General features: G+C 38.5%; 1 pseudogene; it reads right to left on the bottom strand.

The window, feature by feature from the left end:
* Positions 1-5,239: 5,239 nt before the first annotated feature.
* Positions 5,240-5,517, bottom strand: LOC103592715 (annotated as a pseudogene).
* Positions 5,518-7,113: the final 1,596 nt, after the last annotated feature.

The following is a 7,113-nucleotide window of genomic DNA, read 5'->3' as shown; positions in this document are numbered from 1 at the left end:
AAGGGAATTGTTTCAGAAAGGATAGGTTAGGTTATGTCTGCAATAATAAACAATTAAATTTTAGTGGCCTAACACAAAGAAAGCATCTATTTCTGTTCATCGTGGTCACTCACAGACCAAGCAAACAGGGGATCCCACTAGACCCAGTCTTTCAAATTCACTGAGGCAGGGGACTGGCCGGTAGCTCACTTGGAAAGCATGATGTTGATAACACCAAGGTCAAGGGTTCAGATCCCCTTATTGGCCAGCCACCCCCCCCCAAAATTCACTGAGGCAGGGGAGAGGAAATGTGGTAAACTGCACACAGGTTCCTAAAACTTCTTTTTTTTTTTTTTTAAAGATGACCGGTAAGGGGATCTCAACCCTTGGCTTGGTGTTGTCAGCACCACGCTCACCCAGTGAGCAAACCGGCCATCCCTATATGGGATCCGAACCCGTGGCCTTGGTGTTATCAGCACCGCACTCTACCGAGTGAGCCACGGGCCGGCCTCAGGTTCCTAAAACTTCTACCTAGAAGTGTTACGAATCTCCCTGCCAATATTTCATTGGCCAAAGCAGTTTACACAGTCACACCTAATATCACAGGATGGGCAAAGTAGTCCTACCAAGTACCTGGAGGGAGGACAGTAGGAACTATTTTGGGGGGCAGCATTGATAACTCCAAAACAGTGTTCCAGAGAATTCTGACCCAGCAAATCCTGAGGGGATGCCTTGGAAATTTCCATATTCATCAGCATAATTTCTGTTGCAGGTGATCAAAACAGAATCAAATTAGTTTAAGCAAAATACTTACTACTACTGACGACAAACATGATGACAAATATATTAGCGTATATAACCAAGGAATTCAAGAAGGCTGAATTGCTTCAGGTATCGCCAGATCTAGGGAACTTTTCAAATGATGTTCCATAGGATGCTGTCACTCATTTCTTTATCTCTCAGTTGCTTCCTTTTGTGAAGCCTTTGCTCTCAGGCAGAATACCTCCATGTGGTCTCCAGAAGTTTCTGACTTACATCCCACCAGTTTAGCAAACTCGGGGGTATAAAAGAATTCTTGTTCAATATTCCAGGAAAAGCCCAGAGTTTGGTTCTCATTGGGCTGGTAGGGTCACATGATCCTCCTTGAGCCAGTGCTTGTGGCTGGGCATATATGGGACACTGATGAGCTAGGCAAAGGTCAATTGCCCACGCCTGGAGCTGGGGAATATGTCAGGCTCCTCAAACTGAAATTGAGAGTTTTGGAGGAGTGGTTCCCAAGAGAAAATAGAGGAACTGTTAGTGGGAGAAAAAAGGAGTGAATGCTGGGGTATCAGCAATGAGAAATGTCCGCAGTGGCTTGAGTGCATGTCGCAGAAGATCCGAAGGAATGATAATACACAGTGTTAGTGGATTTGCAGAGAAATCTGCATTTTCTGAAACTAATGGTTGGAATGAATGTTGACTGAATCTTCTGGGAAGGCAAGCTGATAAGATATACCGAAAGCCTTAAAAGCTTAGATACTCTTTAACCAAGGTATGCCACTTGCAGGAATATTCTCTAAATACATAATCATATATGTACAGAAATATTCAAATACAAAATATGTTCACCTCAGCTTTGGTTATATTTTAGAAAAATAGAGAATACCCTCAATATACAAATATACTAATAAACTAAATTACATATATAGTAGTAAACACATTGAAACAAAAGGAAAAAAAAGCTAGTTTTTAATTTTTAAAAGTAATTTATATCAACAAGACCTAACAGACACCTACAGAACACTCCATGCAACAATAGCAGAATACACATTCTTCTCAAAAGCACATGAAACAATCTCCAGGATAGACCATATGCTATGTCATAAAAAAAAGCTTCAATAAATTAAAAAGGATTGAAATCATGCAAAGTATGTTCTCTTTCAAAGTATGTGATTATAATAGAGTGAAACTAGAAATTAATACCAGGAAGAAATTTTGGAAAGTTACAAAAATGTGGAAATTAAACAATACACCCTTAAATACCAATGAGTCAAAGAAGAAATCATAGGGGAAATTACAAAATACTTTGAGATGAATGAAAATGAAGGTATATTTGGATCCCTGCACTGGCCAGCCACAAAAAAAAAAAAAAAAAAGAAAGAAACTGAAGGCATAACATATGAAGACTTATTGGATGCAGCTAGAGCAATGCTAGGAGAAAAATTTATAGCTGTGAATGCCTACATTTAAAAAGAAGAAAGATCTCAAATCAATAACTTAACTTTCCACTGTAAGACACCGGAAAAAGAAGAGCAAACTAAACCCAAAGCAAGATTAGAGTGGAAATTAATGAAACAGAGAATAGAAAACAACAGAGACAATCGATAAAACTAAAAGTTGGTTCTTTGAAATATCAAAATTTACAAACCTTTAGCTAGACAGACTATGAAAAAAGGAGAGAAGACTCAAATTATTAAATCAGGAATAAAATAAGGATCATTAATACCAACCTTTAAGAAATAAAAAGGATGCCTATTAATTAGTTTAGATAAAATGAACAAATTCCTAGGATAATACAAACTACTGAAGTGACTCAAGAAAAAATAGAAAATCTGAATAGACCTATCATAAATAAAGAGTTTAAATTAGTCATTTTAAAACTATGCACAAAGAAAAAGTTCATGCCCAGATGGCTTCACTGGTAAATTCTACCAAATATTTAGAGAAGAATTTATACTAATCCTTCTCAAACTCTTCCAAAAAGTAGAAGAGGAGGGAATACTTCCTAACTCATTCTTTTTTTTTTTTTTTTTTTTGTGGCAGGAGTGCCGCCGCGCTTCCCAAGCGGCGCACCATCCAGTGCGCCACCGGGCCGGCCCCTAACTCATTCTTTGAGGCCTATGTATTACTGTAATGCCAAAGCCAGAAAAAGATACCACAAGAAAACTACAGACTAATATCTCTTATGAATATAGATGTAAAAATCCTTAAGAAAATACTAGGCAAACCCAATCCAACAGCATATTAAAAAGATTATACATCATGACCAAGTGGGATTTATCCCAGAAAGGCAAAGATGTTCAACATAAGAAAACTAATCACTGTAATACATTACCTTAAAGAATGAAGGGGGCATGTTGTAACACCAAGATCAAGGTTCAGATCCCCATACTGACCAGCTACCAAAAAAAAAAAAAAAAAAAAAAGAGAGAGAGAGAGAGAATGAAGGGGGAAAAAAACCACAAGACCATCTTAATCGATGTATGTAGAAAAAGCAATTAACAAAGTCCAGCAACTTTTTGTGATAAAAACACTCAGTAAAGTAGGAATAAAAGGGTATGTTCTCAACATGGTAAAGAGTATTTATGAAAAACCCAGTGGCGAAAGAATGAAAACTTTCCCCTCAGATCAGGAACAAGACAAAGATGCCCACTTTCACCACTGTTATACAATATTAATAAGACTAACTAAGTAAATCATGGTACATCCATTCAATGGAACACTATGCAACTGTAAAAAAGAATAAGGACAATCTTCTTGTCTTTGTACTGATATGGAAAGATGTCTAAGATATGAAAAAAAATCAATGGCAGAACAATGTATATAGTATGCTTTTTGCGTGTAAAAATGGAAAAATAATCTATATTTGTGTTCGTGTTTGCTGAAAGAGTTTGAAAGGATATACAAGAAACTAAAACTATGTTGCCTATTTTTGACAGAGATGGGAACTAGGTGGGTGGGGGATCATATTGGTAGAGAAACCTTTCACCAAGATACTTTCATATCTTATTCTTTCTGGTTTTCAAACCTTGTGAATGTACTCTTTATTATAAAAATTAAAAACAATTTGTATACTATGATCTAATTTTAGTAAGAAAACAAATATATATAACATTGGAAAATATAAAACAGCCTCTAAGTGGGTATTATGGATACAGTGGAAAATAAATATTGTCCTGATCCTGTGGAATTTGATCCTAGGAATAAGAAAAGAAATGCTATAATTTCAAAGTTTCTGCCAGTTCTCTACATTGCCAAGACAGTTGCCCCATTAGGCATCTTAAAGAGCTGCTCATTAAAATCACCACAGATTTTTTTTTTTCACTTACTTTTAATAACAAGACATATACCATGTTATGACCATGGAATTTAGTTCAGGTTAGACAAGATAATTTCACAAGTGTAATAAAGCACTCTGTAGTATATCAAAGTTTGTGTATAATGTCTGACCAACCAACTTGCTCATAAATCATTAATCACCTCCAGTATAGGTCGTTTGCTTAGCTTAACATTTACTATTCTTGCAGAGAAAATAACCATACTGCACACATTTAAAAAGTGTTCATTTTCCTTTGTATTAGCACTTAAAATATTTACTTCTATTTCAAGATAACATTTAAAAATTATTCTAATATAACATTAGCAGCAAAAATGTAATTCTGCAATTACAAAAGAGCTAAACTGGAACCATAATTAAGTTATTCTCATGTTTATAAGCGTGATTCTGAAATAAATACTACTTCTCTGCAGCTCTGTTGTAAGCTTTCTAGATTTAGTTTAAACATATACATGCATACACACATATGTAATTCTGCAATTACAAAAGAGCTAAACTGGAACCATAATTAAGTTATTCTCATGTTTACAAGCGTGATTCTGAAATAAATACTACTTCTCTGCAGCTCTGTTGTAAGCTTTCTAGATTTAGTTTAAACATATACATGCATACACACACGCACACACACAGAGACACTTTCAGTCGTGGGAGGCTTTACAAGTTACATTCCATGCCATTTTTTGAAAGAGTTGTTTAGCCAACCGGTCCTAAAAACTGAAGTACTCAACCAGTCCACAAGGCAGGCAGAAAAAAGTTAAATTAACTGGAGTAAACAGGATTCCTACATTATAACATCCAAAGCATGTAATATTCTGCAGCAAACAGGGAGTACTTCAGGGTTGGCCTGCTGTTGTCTTTAGAACTACTGTAATTTCTTGTAAAGGTTTAAGTAGATATTTAACATTATCAAGTGCATTTAAGTGATATGTTTCTTTTGTGTTAACTTGACTTTCCTTAATGACCTAGTTAGTGAAATAGTCACTAGTAACTTGGTCATTAGGCAAATCAGGCCTGCAAGAAAGAAAGCCAATATTCAAAATACCATGTTATTGTCTGAACCCACTCAAATGATTTATTTTCAACATAAACATGTAATGTAAATAATGAGATGTCTGACTAAAGCAAGCTCCTCCGACAAGACCAAGACTGCATTTTTTTCTTCTAAGGTTTAGGTTTTGCCCAGAATTCCCATTACATGAAACAGACCATACCAAGAGTCATTGGTCCCACAACAAAGCCTTGGGCTGCCATGCATGTGGATCAGATGAATGGACATTTTAGTATCTCCTCTGTTCTTCAATTTGTTTAATCCATATGCAACAATAGCTGCAAAACCCGCCATTCCAATGGGGACAAATGGTGCTTCTTTAGCTTTTCAGCTGAGTTTGGATCCCTGATCTTCATCATATGAAGAAAGAAACATCTGTGTCAGTTGACATAGTAGTTGCTTGAAAAATCTACCCCATCATGCTTTACTTACTTTTCACTCAAGCTGTTGTTACATCCCAGCACATGGGTAAGTAGTTGGTTTTTAGGTCCTTCACATAGGACTTCACATTTTGACTTGTTAGAGTGGGTCCATCTTTGGGATATTTTGGGGATCCCCATCCATTCACTCATTCCACAAATGTACCCTGAGAGTCCCTCTCCACCAGGTCCCAATGGGGAGCATGTGGATTTCAAGGAGGAGCAAGACAGGACCTTCCTTTCCTACCTTAGGTCATCTGCAGAGGTGGCAAGAAAGCCAAGTTAGAGCATCATGTTGCAAAAGCCCAGGAAGTGAAGGTAATACTGTGGTGGGGACAAGGATGCAGACCCACAGAGAGCAGGGACCAGATAGATGTGGGGCTAATGGGTGTGGTTAGCCCAGTGAGTGAGGGGTGAGAGCCTGGCCACAGCTGAGGACAGAGCCCAGCTTAGCCACTGGCTGGTGAACAGACTGCTAGCAAGGGAGGGACCAGGCCAGGGAGAGCTGGGCTTCCAAAGCTGAGGAGCCCTCCAATGGGGAAACGGGGGATCAAACAGGAAAGGCCTTCCTCATCCAACAGGCTCCTTCTCCAGACTGAAACCTGGAGGAAAGAGACAATCTCTCCTCTTCACCAAGAAGTTTCTGGGCATAATGCTGAGAGAGTTGATACTTAATCCCCACAATCACTTTGTGAAGAAGATCCTATTCTTACCCCCAGGTACAAATGAGCACCCCTGAGGCTTAGGATGTGTAAAGCAATCTGCCCAGGGTCACGCAGCTACTCAGGGGTAGAAGGAGGACCCAGATGGGTCAGTCTGACACCAAGCTATAACTCCTGGTCACTGTGCTACCATGTTAGTGTTACTGGAACGAATAAATGACCCAACAAGAGTGCCAGCCTGAATCACACGTTGAGCCTGAAGCTGCTGTAAAAAGGAAAGCCCTAGAGGCAGACAGACCTGTGCTGGGCTCCAGCCCTGGGTGATCCCTGGGTGGGCAGCTCAAGAAATGTGAGCATGGACAAGCTGTTTAACCCTCTGAGCCTCAGTTTCCTCATCTGTAAAAATGAAGAGTTTGTGTATACTTGGTGGCCTATTGTAATTAAATAGGACAGCGAGTGTAAAATTGTGATTAGCTCAGGGCCTGACCCAAAATAGATGCTGAATACCTGTTCTCTTCAGAGAGGCTGCTGAACATTATGGAAAGGACAGAGTTGGGGCTACACAAACAGGGACAAATTCCCTTTGGGGCTCTGGCAGCACTGCTCCTTCCCATGGATACAGTTTTTCTTAACTTCGTTTCACCAGAGTGGTCAGCAGGAACACCCTTAAAGTAAAAAGAGTCTTAAAATAAATAAATAAATAAATAAAATAAAATACAAAATAAAAAGGGTCTTTTGGATTTATTCATAGAGAAAACAGTAAAGGGCAAGCTGGGGAGAAAATAAGGGAGAGACTAGAAGATACCAAGAAATCAAGAATATGGAAGGGGAGCTTTAAAAAGGCAAGAAATGTGGGCTGAGTCCCAGGTTTGAGAGGACAACAGAGAAGGGCTACAGTTTGGCATG

This window comes from Galeopterus variegatus, unplaced genomic scaffold (genome assembly GCF_000696425.1).
Source record: "Galeopterus variegatus unplaced genomic scaffold, G_variegatus-3.0.2 Scaffold1204, whole genome shotgun sequence".
In the NCBI taxonomy this organism is placed as follows: domain Eukaryota; kingdom Metazoa; phylum Chordata; class Mammalia; order Dermoptera; family Cynocephalidae; genus Galeopterus; species Galeopterus variegatus.
This window is presented reverse-complemented; position numbering and strand designations above follow the sequence as displayed.